The 12,639-nt window shown below is 41.2% G+C and overlaps 1 long non-coding RNA gene across 2 annotated transcripts in view; it reads left to right on the forward strand.

Annotated features, from left to right (window-relative positions):
* Positions 1 to 12,639, forward strand: part of LOC311526583 — a 37,531-nt gene that overhangs the window by 7,834 nt on the left and 17,058 nt on the right. For both annotated transcript variants that reach the window (XR_014713059.1, XR_014713060.1), the window contains exon 2: positions 8,034 to 8,177. This is a non-coding gene — a long non-coding RNA (uncharacterized lncRNA). The remainder of the gene's footprint in view (positions 1 to 8,033; positions 8,178 to 12,639) is intronic.

Below are 12,639 nucleotides of genomic sequence, written 5' to 3' on the forward strand. Positions count from 1 at the left end.
GGCAGATATACCATGGTGCAATGCTGTACTGCTCAGCTCCGTGCTCTTTCTCAAAGTGCACTCTGGGAACTACAGACATTCTGCCAAACTAATAAATTCCCATGATTCCTTTCTTGGCATCCATTACTTTTGCTCGTGCCATTTTTGACCTGCTGTCAGGCAGTATAGGGAACACACTGCTGTGATCTGTGACCATGACAGTCATCAATGCAAACAGAATGATGCACATGTCTTTTGCAGTTGTGCAAGCAGATGGATTTGGCTCGATGGTTCCATAGGGCTTTTTATACAGTGGCAGCATGGCTAATGGAGGAAGCAGCAAGTGAACAATTAGTTCTACAAGGCATTTATCTAGAGCAGCTTTATTCAATGGAGCGCTTGCTTCTGAGCTTAGTCAACTAGCAGTGAGCGGTGGGAGAGCCGTGATGTAGAACTGGGATGACCAGCAGTGGCAGCAGAACTGTAGGATGACAAAGGCCACTTTCCTAGAAATCTACACAGAGCTCATCCTGGAGCTGCAATGGCCAAACTCAAGCATGAGAATTCCCTTCAGCATGGAGAAGCATGGTGCCATCACCATCCAGAAGTTCACCACCCCTGATTACTACTGGTCAGTAACTAATCAGTTTGGTATTGGTAGATTGACTGCTGGGGCTGTTGCAGAGAGGTTTGCAATGCTATGAGGAGGCAGCTGCTGTGACATCTCATAAAGCCTGACAGTGTACATAAGATTATTGACAGCTTTGCACAGATGGGGTTCCTGAACTGTAGATGGACTGCTGATGGGACACATGTGCATACTATACCTGACACATCAGGTCAAAGACTTTATAAACAGTGCTTGGTGCTACAAGACCTGGTTGATCACTGTGTAAAAGTCACCAATATTAATGTAGGGTGGTTTTGAGTTATCCATGAAACCAGGATGTTTAGAAACCTGGGCCTGTTTGTAGAATTGAGCGAGGGAGTGTTTGTTACCCTGAAAACTATGGATATTCGTGGAGTTATGAAGTCTTTCACTAGACAATCGGACAAGAGAAAGGAGTGGTTGCATTTTACTCTGAGCAGTTGCAGCATGTCAGTGGAGTGTGCATTTGGAAGACTGAAGGAGGGTGGTGGCAATGCCTTTTTGATAAAACAAGATGTTTCTCATTACAATGTGCCCCATAGGATAAGTGTTTGCTGTATTTAGCACAACACGCGAGAGAGCAATGAAAAGATCTTGGAAGATGGTGGTGGGGATGCTAATGTGCTAGCACCCTCTAGTAGAGAGGGGGGATGCTATTATAATTCCTCCATTCTCAACCTTTTGAAGCCACCCCTCTGGAGAGGTACACATATACTAGATCTAACTGGATTCCCAGGGGACCAACAGACTAAAACAATTTTTGGATAAATAGCCTGGTTTGAAAGTGGCTCAGGGCCCACCTTCTGATCCAACAAACAGAGGACCCTCATTCTTAAGGTAGGGTTGGAAAGCCTAGGCCTAGTGAGACCTCATATAACTGAGGGCTTGTGCTAAACTGAAACTGTGATGAACTGGTAAACACAAGGAATCCGCTGGCATGGAGGGGTTTGAAGGCCTGCTTCTGCCAGAATCTATGTTAGGGTTGGGGTTAATTCTGGTAAGCTTAGTAGCATGCACATAAGCTCCTTTATTGCTTTTAATATGCTTGCTTTGCAATGCTTTTTACCTTAAATAAAGTAGGCTTGCATAGGAAGTGCTCTGTGGTGCCTTTTAACTGTAGCAATTACCCTTGTTTACCATCTCTGAAGAAGGAGCAAGAAGCTGTCCTTGGACAACCTGTCTGTGCTGGGAAATACACAGTGAAGGCAGGGAAATGTGCAGCCTGGAAATACCCTGGTCAGAAGGGAGAGGGATATGTGCCTCCACCAAAGAGAGGCAGCAGTTAGGGAGCTGGAAAACGGAGAGTAGGTCCCCTTGAGGGAGCACTAAGGGGAAAACAGGTGCAGTTGCGTTGAACTGTGAGGTGGGGGAGGGATGTAATGCCATGTATCAGTTCAGCTGTACCTCAGTGAAATTTTGTCAGCTGAGTTGTAGCTCGATGGATTTATTGAGTTAACATCCCTGTCACATATCAAGATGCAATCCAGACCAGTGAGAGGGTGTGTCACCACCTGCCTCAGAACCCTGGGTGTCTCACAATGCTTTGCTGTTGTATCTCCCGAACTGGGATGCTCACAAAAAGCCTGCCAGCATGCAGGTCACACCCAGAGTGTGTATAGCTACAGCCTTGGCCCAACAGCTCTGACCCCAGCAACCTGTCAACAACACTCCAATCACACTCTGGCTTCCACCAGCCTTGTTACTACTTATAGGTGGTCCCAACTAGCTCCAATCTTGAATTTTCCCCAAAGCATGTGTTCTGCATGGCCCAGCCCTCTCCTGAACAGTTCAGATATTAGAGGTCCATTGCCTCTGTAAGGGGTCAATATACAACAGTTGGCTATTTTAACTGGAGTTACCAAACAGTTCAGTTTACACACAACACTGGATTAATTTTGATTAAAAAAAAAAGTTTATTTAACTAAAAAGAGATAGATTTTAAGTGAGTGCAAGTACAGGGTATAAAACTCAGAAATGGTTGTAAGAGAAATAAGGATACAATGTTTTCCAGTAGCTAAAACTTAACAAGCTAGACTTGGTTCAAAGTAAAATCCTTACCACCTGTTCCCAGAAACATTGATGACCAAATTCTTAGGTCAGGATCTTCCCAAGGTCAAAGGGAGGGTTCCTTTGTCTTGTTAGGTAGAAGAGAGAGAGAGAGAGAAAGATGCCTTGGGGTGTTTTTGCCTCTCACATTCATAGTCCAATCACCCTTGGAAGTGGATTCTTCTGAGGATTACCTTTCAAAGCAAAAATTTACTCAAACAATAAAGAAGGTGAAGTGGATCCTGGTGGTGAAGATGGTTCCATGCTCTTTCTTCTCCCCTCTGTATGCTGAAATGCAGATTTGCCTTGTCTCCTGCCATTTCCCCCTCTTGCAGTCTCAAGCAGTCTGTTTACTACTTATATGTAAATTGAGGTAAATTCACATTCCTTTGTTTAGGATAGACCTGCTTAACAACTTTTGACTAGTCAGGGGTGTGTGGGTTTGAACATGTTCAAATATCATCATACAGGGGAATTCATAACTTTACATATAATATTGCTACATGCATTTCACCATGGTAACATTGACCAGCAAGTTATTAGTTTTAAAATGATATCTCACAAGGCATAGTTTATACAAAGATTATTATAATGGTGCATAGGGGTGAATACAGGGGTGCTTTCAGCCACAATCCCCATGTAGACAAGGCCTCAGTCATTCAAATGCCTGCAGAAAAGAGGACAAGAAAGAGCACAAGTACAGCCGTAGCTAGTTCACTCAAAAATGTAGTATATAAGCAGAGAAGTGCATTTGTAATGTTCAGCTAACTCTATCAGCTGAGAAACAAGTGAAAAAGAATGATAAAAAAAGAATTATGAAACTAGCTACTGTAAATAATTCAGCTGATTACACAAATGTCATGCACCTAACATGGGTATAATAAAACGAAAATGTATTTCCTCTTCAACTGGCTTGGGAAAGTTAAGTCATTGTATCCCATAAATTGCTTCTTCTGCTAATAGTGTGTCCTCTTGCACAGCCCAAAGTTGTTTAGCCATATGTTCCAGGGTTGCTCTTCCACCACATTCGCTTTGGCTGTGACAGGGCCCTGAACTCACCCAACCTCTGGTCCTCAGGATCCAGGCAGTGAACACCATGGATCCAGCTCTTGGAGAGTCAGCCCTCTGAATGACTCCTGTGGAAGTCCACCCCTTGCAGGGCTAACAAGATCCAACAGAAAAAGAAACAAAAAAGAGCTAACACAAACCCGCAGCAGGCCTTCCCTTCTCTTTAGGGAGCCCCCAGCAGGCCACAGTCTTGTTCAGCACCCACAGGTAAGTCACTATTAATAGCCCCAAGGCAAGTATTCTGTATCAGGCTCACAGGGGTCGGAGTGCAAAAACAGGCACGAATCATTCAAGTAGCTCCTGCTCTCAGCTTTCCACCACACTGTCTCCAGGAGCTGAGGACTCTGCTCTCCTCCCAGGTCTGCCACTAGCTGAGCTGGGCTGTTTCCCTTTAGATTCTCCCACCAGGCGTGATACTCTTTGCTGGAGCATAGGGGTTGGACTGACTGAGCCCAAAGCAGTTCATTAACCCTTGCCTTGCCATGTGCGGGGTTTGCGCACCCCATCATATCATGCCATGTATGAACACGCACTTACATCAGAAATATTTCAGTCAGATCATAATTTTTCTTCCATAACTTCAAAAACATTTAGCACAGACAACAATATCTGATTACTTCTGTCAGCTTCACACATATTCTCTTGCCATTTACATATCTGAGCTATTGGCTTGGTGCTTTTAGTCATTCCTTCACCTCTACCATTGTCAATTAATTTGCTGCTAGACATTGTCAACAGAGCACTAGTATTACTATTTATTTGCTGAGCTCCAAATCAGTGTGCTCGTTACTGCTTGAAGTACAAGAGGAGTAGGGTAGGTAAAGGTGGTTTTCAGTCTTGTCTAAAGGGACAAGGATGATCATCTTGATGACATTCCCTTCTAGTCTGACATTGTTTCTCCAACAGCATTATCTATATAGGCTCCAGACTGCTGTATTAATCCATGTGTACTAGAGAGCTTCGTCTTTTGAGCTAGCTTGAGGTGAGAGTAGACAGACTTTTTATGTATGTTTGTTGAGATGTAGAATTGGTGGACAGTGTAAACTTCCTAATTGCAGATTGTGATACAGGTGTGAACCCCACACCAGCCCTGATAGAGTTAACAAGAGCCTGAGAAGCCAGGTAGGTTACCAGGCATCACCTGAGAGAGGGAGGGCCAAGGTTAATTGAGAGTTAAGCCCAGCTGGGGGACAGGCTGGACCAGCACTATAAAGCCAAGAGGCTGAAAGCAGAAGGCTGGTTGGCAGGTATTTTCTGACCTCAGATGAAATCACTCTATAAACTGAAGAAAAAGGAGAAGAAGCAGAATATGATGATGGTGATATCAGCAAAAAAGCAAAGCTGATGAAGGAAATAAACCAGAATGTTGTAATTGTAAAATCCCTAGCCAAAGAAATGAGATTAGGTGACGTTAACCCTGTGAAAGTAGCTGAGTGGATTAAGAAAAGCAGAGGGAATATTCACAAAAAGAAAAGGAGGACTTGTGGCACCTTAGAGACTAACAAATTTATTTGAGCATAAGCTTTCGTGAGCTACAGTTCACTTCATCGGATACTGTAAGATCTAGGAGGCTGTGAGAAGATGATCTTTTAGTTGAATGTAAAAACAACTCTGATAAACTGCTAAAAACTAAAATGCTAGGGAAAGATAAAGTAAGTTGCCAGCTACCAAAGTGTTTGACTGAAATAAAGGGGGCAATATATGAAGGGGCCATTAGAGTTGACCAATGATGAATAACCAATGGCATAGGAGAAGATGATAAAGTGTTAGTACACTAGGATTTCAGTTATTCAGAACCAAGCCATATATTACCCCTCTTCTAAGGAGTTATAGGTGCCAATGGAATGGGCATGTAGAGGGAAAAGAAGATGTGGTAAATCTTGGGGAGAGGGCATTCCTATAAAAATTGTGTAGAAGGGATAAGATCAAAGTAGTAACTGTGATGGTAATCACAGTTTGGCATATGGAGGGTGTATTGCTGCAAGGCAAGCTAAAGAGATACAAACGACAAAATTTGTTAATAACATATCTTATGTGGAAGCTGTAAGGAGACTCTCAAAGCATCAGATGGAGAGAGAAGAGACAATCAGAACAGGAAAAGGGGAACTGTAGATACACCCTCATTCTATAAAGAACACTGTGCAAGGAATAGGCGATGATATACTGGTAAAGAAAAAAGAAAGGTTTATTGCATTTATGATTGAAGTGATACATTATACATCACAAACTGGGGAAAAAAATCAGAAAAAATGAAAATTATAGCAAGGGCAGTGGAAAACTACTTGTATATTAGCAACTTGTCAATGGACCATATTCATGCAATTTTGAATGAAGTTAATGGAGAAATCTGACTAGTTTGGGGATCTCAATCTTTTGTTAGAATGCTCACAGTCTGATAGCACATGGTCAAGAACTAAAAGAAAATATCCTGGAAATGAAAACTAAACCAGATGGCATCTGTATCCAGGAAACATGGCTGGTTGAAAAGCTCACTTTTAAAATTCCATGTTATATTGCCTTTAGGCAAGATTGAAAACTAGGAAGAGGAGGAGGCAAACTATATAGCAGTAGAGAATGAAGAAGTAAATCTAGACTATAATGCTGTGGAGATCCCAATTCAGAAGAGTAATATTTCTTTAAGGATTTATAATATCTATAACTCGTAGAAAACTAGAAAGTTTGGAGCTACTATGAAGAGTGAAGAATGCTAAAAGACCATATATTATATGCAGTGACCTAAGTTGTCATAATAAATTGTGGGGAAGTAAGACAACTGATAAAAATGGTGCATGCTTAGAAAATTTCATTGATGAAAATAATCTAGTGGTTTTAAATGATGGCACCCCAACTAGATTTAATGCAACAATGGTAGTTTTTCCTGCTTTCATCTGGGAATTATAACAGCAGATATCGCAAGTAAATGCAACTGAGAAATATATAAGGAAGAAGGAAGGGGAGTGATCATTTCCTTATACTTATTACTTTTGAAGAGAAAGGTAAAGTTGAAGGTAATGGAAAATTACCCAACTGGAATTTTAAGAAAGCTGACTGGGACCTATTTCCAAGTAAATGTACTGAATTTGTGAATAATCATAGTGTGAGTGATGACATAGAGAATTTCAATGTCAATTTAATAAAGGGATTAATAGCAGCAGTTACTGTAGCCATAGTTAGGATATTGAAGTACCCCCAAAATAAAAACTCACTTTTCCATGGTGGTATGATGTTGCACTCCATATTCTTTATGAAAATATGCTTATGATATGAATATGACATAACTAAGATATGTTTTATGCAAGATTGCTCATGTAAGATGTCATTGGAAAGGTTATGATTTACTGAATGTGATTATCCAATTTGTATGCATGTATCATTTCTGTATATAAAGTTAGGAATATGGACTAAGTAACAATTACAACTGGGTGTGTATTGGAAAGACACCCATCAGAAAACAGGCCATCAGATTTTATGGGACATTAGGAAGAAACAACAAGACTGTGAAGATACTAATCTCCCTCCTTCCTGGGAGGAGTCCTGGGATGTAGCTGTGACACTACTAGGTCAGGTGGTCTTGTCACCTGATACTAAACATTATCTTCGACTTCTTGTAACTTTCCACTAAAAGGAGAGGAGGGATCAAGTTTGGGAAACAAAAGATTCCCGCCTTATGTAAATCTTATTTAAGGATGAGGTGGAAGGCAAAGAGTACTCTTCTCCATTGCCTACCCAAGAAGAAGGACTGCTGAAAGTACCTGAAGGGACAAAGGAACTAACCTGAAGGAAAAGGCAGGGGAGAATCCAGATTGAGACAGGGATCCAGACTGTAAGAAGAAATAACTGGAACCCTGAGCTACAGAAACTCTGCATCCTGCCTAATTCAACATTTAGGGTGAGAAATTACATTCTGTAACCTGTTTCTTTAGTGAATCAAGATGAGTTTGCATGCTTTGTTTTATTTGCTTAGTAATCTGCTTTGTTCTGTTTGCTATCCCTTTCATCACTTAAAACCTGCCTTTTATAGTTAATAAAATTTGTTTTGTTTATTATTAAACCCAGGTTCTGTAATTTCTAACGGGGAGGGAGGGGGGGCAAGAAGAGGTGCATATCTCTCCATATTGAGGAAGAGGGTGAATTTTTGTGAACTTGTGCTGTGCAGATTCTTCTATATAGCACAAGACAATATACCTTTGGGTCTTTACTCTAAGGGAAGTGGGCACCTGAGTGCTGGGGCAAGTCCCTTAAGATGACCACAGCATTTGAACAGTTGTCCTGTTGGATTTTTTAACCCCAGAAGGGAAGAACTAAATGGTGACCCAGCTGGAGGGCCAAGTTACCAGAAGAAAAGCTATTGCAGAGTGAGGAACAAGCAGCAAGAGGGCACCCAACACATCAAGAGCTACAGTCCCTGACCTAGACCCAAGAAGGCAAGTCGGTGGTGAGTGGTAACTTCCTTACACAGATATATCAATTTGTCACCTCACAGAGGGTGTAGTTCTTCACACCCTTGGTTTATTATTTACTCTAAACAAATAATAATAGTAGTTTTCTATAGCCCCTTTCCTCCAAGGATCTCAAAACACTTGACAAATATGAATTGATTAATGCTTACCACACTCCTGTGATGTAGGAAAGTACTAGACCTATTTCTCATAGTGGAAACTGAGGCACAGAGTGGTAAAGAGAATTTTCTAAATCACACACTAAGTCTGTGGCAGAGTAGAAACAGAATCTGCATCTCCTGCCTGTCACTCCCAGTCATATTTTTTCATTATAGTATCATCATTGGCATTTCCCTTTCACAAACCACAGTGGAGTTCACTCAGGAATGAATCTGTCCTAGCAGTTTCATTTTAAGATGGTCACTACACAACTATTGGGGAACTATTAAAAGCAACTAAATATCAAGGACATAACCTCTCAAAATGATGTTCCTGGGTGGGCTCAAAGCACCAACCTTTTGGTTAAGCTGGGAAACTGAGTCACAAGTCCATCTAATTTAGGCTTAATCAATTTTTGTCTTATCTATACAAATTCAGAAAGAATAATTGTCACTTACAGTGTCTTGACATGTATTTATGCCAGACAAATAATAGACAAGACAGAATTGGTAAATAGGCCCTTGTTACCATGTTCTGGGGGATCAGGAAGTTCTTCTACCTTCCATGATAGTCATTGACTTCTCTGATCCCTTGGTTCTTCAATCCCCTTCTTCAGTTTCTGATCTGGTGTTTCTCCAGTTTGGGCCCATGTTCACTTATGTCTTTTATATGTACCTACATTATAGATTAATCTTTATCCAATTGGCTTTTAGCACATCAACCCTCTGGATTTTAGATAACCCATACATTATGCATGCACAAGCTTCAATTACCCAACTTCAGTATTTTTCCTGTTAGTTTTGCAGTTTCTGGTCATGTTGTTTTGTGTCACCCTGCTCTGGGTCTTCCCAGAAATAGGGGGAGGGGCTTATTTATCATTTACTTACATCTTCAATTATGATATGTTACCTTGGTTCTATCAGCAATAACATTTTAAGCAGTTAGCAATTCTATGTAAAAGAAGAACTGGCAAAACCCCACTTATGGCACCAAAGCCTTAGCCTAAGTGTTACCTCATTTTTACCCATTCACTAGTCATAATTACAAATTATTTAAAATATAGCTATCAAAGCTCTTAATTTTACCATTGACAGGTAGGTCTTCATTTTATATTTCAAAGTTTTGTAAGTCAGCATACGTTATTCTGTGCTACCCTTAATCAATTAGAAAGGGGATCGGAGTTATGGAAATCATGATGATTCTTTAATATCAACATTTCTTATCTTTAAACATGGGTTTTTTCATTCAAATTTCAGTTTTGTTTGTGAATCATTACAAAGAAACTTAATTAGATATTTTCCTGTGAATGTAATTTGAGGGATGTCTGAATTTTAGGATTTTTATATTTCGTTGCTTTTAATGGTACCCTGACACAAGAGATGGCTTCCGGCAACAGTATCAAGAAATCTGTGTGTAGTCTGGATGTCATGCAAATGCAGGTGGAGGGACAGAGAGTATCTGTCTCTCATCATTTCATGGCAGTTGTGTTGTCCACTAGATGGAAGAGTTTTAGCAACAACTCAAATCTGTTTCTTGTCACCTCCCATTCCATCAAAATAACTGAGTCATCATGCTGTCAATCAGTCCTGTGCTTTTCAGGGGACTGAATCAGTAACATTTCCATTGTGATGCAGATTGAAAGACAGCTTAATTCCAATCCGTGTCTGTCTATTTCTACCGCATCTTTCCCTTGAACATGTGGCTCAGGAAGTATAATGATTCATTCCCATGGCAGCATGCTTGTAATCTTCATCTCCCAGAACAACAAAACCAGCCAAAGATCCATGTGTAATTTCAATCTGACTCCTTGGAGACCTTCTAAGGGGAAGTCTTCATCATCTTCTCATCCTCCTCCCTGGAATAATCTATATCAGGGATTGGCAACCTTTGGCCCGTGGCCCGTCAGGGAAATCCGCTGGTGGGCCGGGATGGTTTGTTTACCTGCAGTGTCCACAGGTTCGGCCAATCACAGCTCCCACTGGCCGTGGTTCACCATTCCAGGCCAATGGGGGCTGTCGGAAGTGGCGGCCAGCACATCCCTTGGCTCACACCACTTCCCGCAGCCCCCACTGGCCTGGAATGGTGAACCGTGGGCAGTAGGAGCTGTGATCGGCCGAACCTGCGGACGTTGCAGGTAAACAAACTGGCCCAGCCCGCCAGCGGATTTCTCTGACGGGCTGCATGCCAAAGGTTGCTGATCCATGGCCTATATCACTCCTTTACCTAGGTGCAAATCCTGTCTTCCTTCAGCACAAGCATGATGTTTTCCTGGCCTTACAGTATGGTATGGCTCTCCTGTATGAAGGAGGGAGGCTACAGTAGTCTTGTCTGCATTACAAAATTTTGTTTTGTACAAACCTGGTTGTGAAGAGACAAATTAGCTGACATGATGTTGACTATGACTGACCTCTCAGCATTGACCAGGGCAAATCATGTTTAGTATCATCAATTAATTCTAGAACTAGAGCATATCACTTAGAAAAACTTCCCATCTTGATTTTAAAGTTGAAGAGTTCACCACAGCGCTTGGTTAAAGTGTTCCAATGCTTAATTGACATCACTATTAAAAATTTGTGCCTTATTTCCAACCTGAATTTGTTTAACTTCAACTTCTAGCCATTGAATCTTGTTATAATTTTGTCTACTAGACTGAAGAGCCAGTTATTAATTTTTGTTCCCCATGTAGGTACTTGTCGACTGTGATGGTCAAATGTCACCCGTTAAATTTGTTAAGCTAAATAGACTGAGCTCCATGAGTCTCTCACTGTAAGCCAGGTGTTCCAACACTTTATTGATTTTCTCATGGTTCTTCTCTTAATCATCTCCAATTTATCAACATCCTTCTTGTATGGTAGACAACAGAACTAGATACAGTATTTCAGGAGCAGCTGCACCAATACCAAATAGAGGTAATCTAACTTCCCTACTTTTGCTTGATTGAATCTCTCTACATCCAAGGAATTGCATTAGCCATTTTGGCCACAGGATCACAGTAGGAGCTTGTGTTCAGCTGACTTTCAACCATGACCCCCAAGGCTTTTTCAGAATTGCTGCTTCCCAGGATAGAGACTTCCATCCTGAAGTATGGCCTACGTTTTTTGTTCCTGGATGTATACATTTACATTTGGCTATATTAAAACACATATTGCTTGCTTATACCGTGATTACCAAATGATCTAGATATCTCTGTACCCATGACTTGTCCTATCTATTTACTATGTCCCCAGTCTTTGTGTCATCTGCAAACTTTATCAGTGATGATTTTGTTTTCTTCCAGGGCACTGATAATGTTTAATAGCATAGGGCCAAGAATCGATTCCTGCAGAACCCCATTCGAAACACACATGCTCAATGATGAATCCTTATTTACAATTACATTTTGAGACCTGCCAGCCTACTTTAGGGAATGTTGAGACATTTTAAATGTTTTACTGCCCTATTTTTGCAAGAAAGAGCATTACATTTGGCTATGTAAATAGATCCCAGATTATTTTAAAATAGTCAGCTTCTTTCTGCCTCAGGGAGAGAGAAAGATATAAACCAAAATTATTGGCTTTCTGAAAGAGTTTATACTCAATTTTCTCTTGTTACATTCATACCATGTAACTGTGTGCATATGTGCACATGCAAGGTCCTAGTCATGCAAGGCTGCAACTAGATTCTGATCTGAGTGCCAATGCTCTGACCAAGTATTTCAGGGAGCTTCTGTGCATTCTTTCATCCCCTGTACAACACTGAACACTCTTTCATATACCTGCCAAAAGTTTGCTTTGAATCCACTGATCTCCATTTTGCATCACGCTGTTACTTCACAGCCACTAAACACATGCACATGTGTAGTGCTGTTTGCAATGGGTGGGTGCACATATTCATTTTGTCTTATTATATTAAATGCATTAATGCCAACGTTCTGGCCCAAGTTTCCCACCATTCCTCCCTTTCCATCTGACTCCCTCCCAGTCACTCTACAGACACCTGTTCCAGGGAAGGACACATGTTCCAAGTGTCTCCAGGCAATGGATCTTTTCCCACTACTTGAGCATTTGCCTCCCCAACCCCTTCCCTTCATTCCTCACTGCTGCACATGCTGATGTTGTATTTATTTTGTCTGAGAAAGCCAGCAATTTTAAAATGCTTTCCAGTATTCCTAACGTCACTCCCCAGCACACAGAGCAGCTTATATGGGGGCTGGCCAGGAGAGCGCTTTTGGCATGAAGATGCTAATTTGGGCATGAATACCTGTATTCATACAAATAACAGCTGCTCCCCAAACATTCATGCAAACAAGAACTGGTCCCA

The sequence above is a fragment of the Lepidochelys olivacea genome, assembly GCF_965140295.1.
Source record: "Lepidochelys olivacea isolate rLepOli2 genome assembly, chromosome: 1".
In the NCBI taxonomy this organism is placed as follows: Eukaryota; Metazoa; Chordata; order Testudines; family Cheloniidae; genus Lepidochelys; species Lepidochelys olivacea.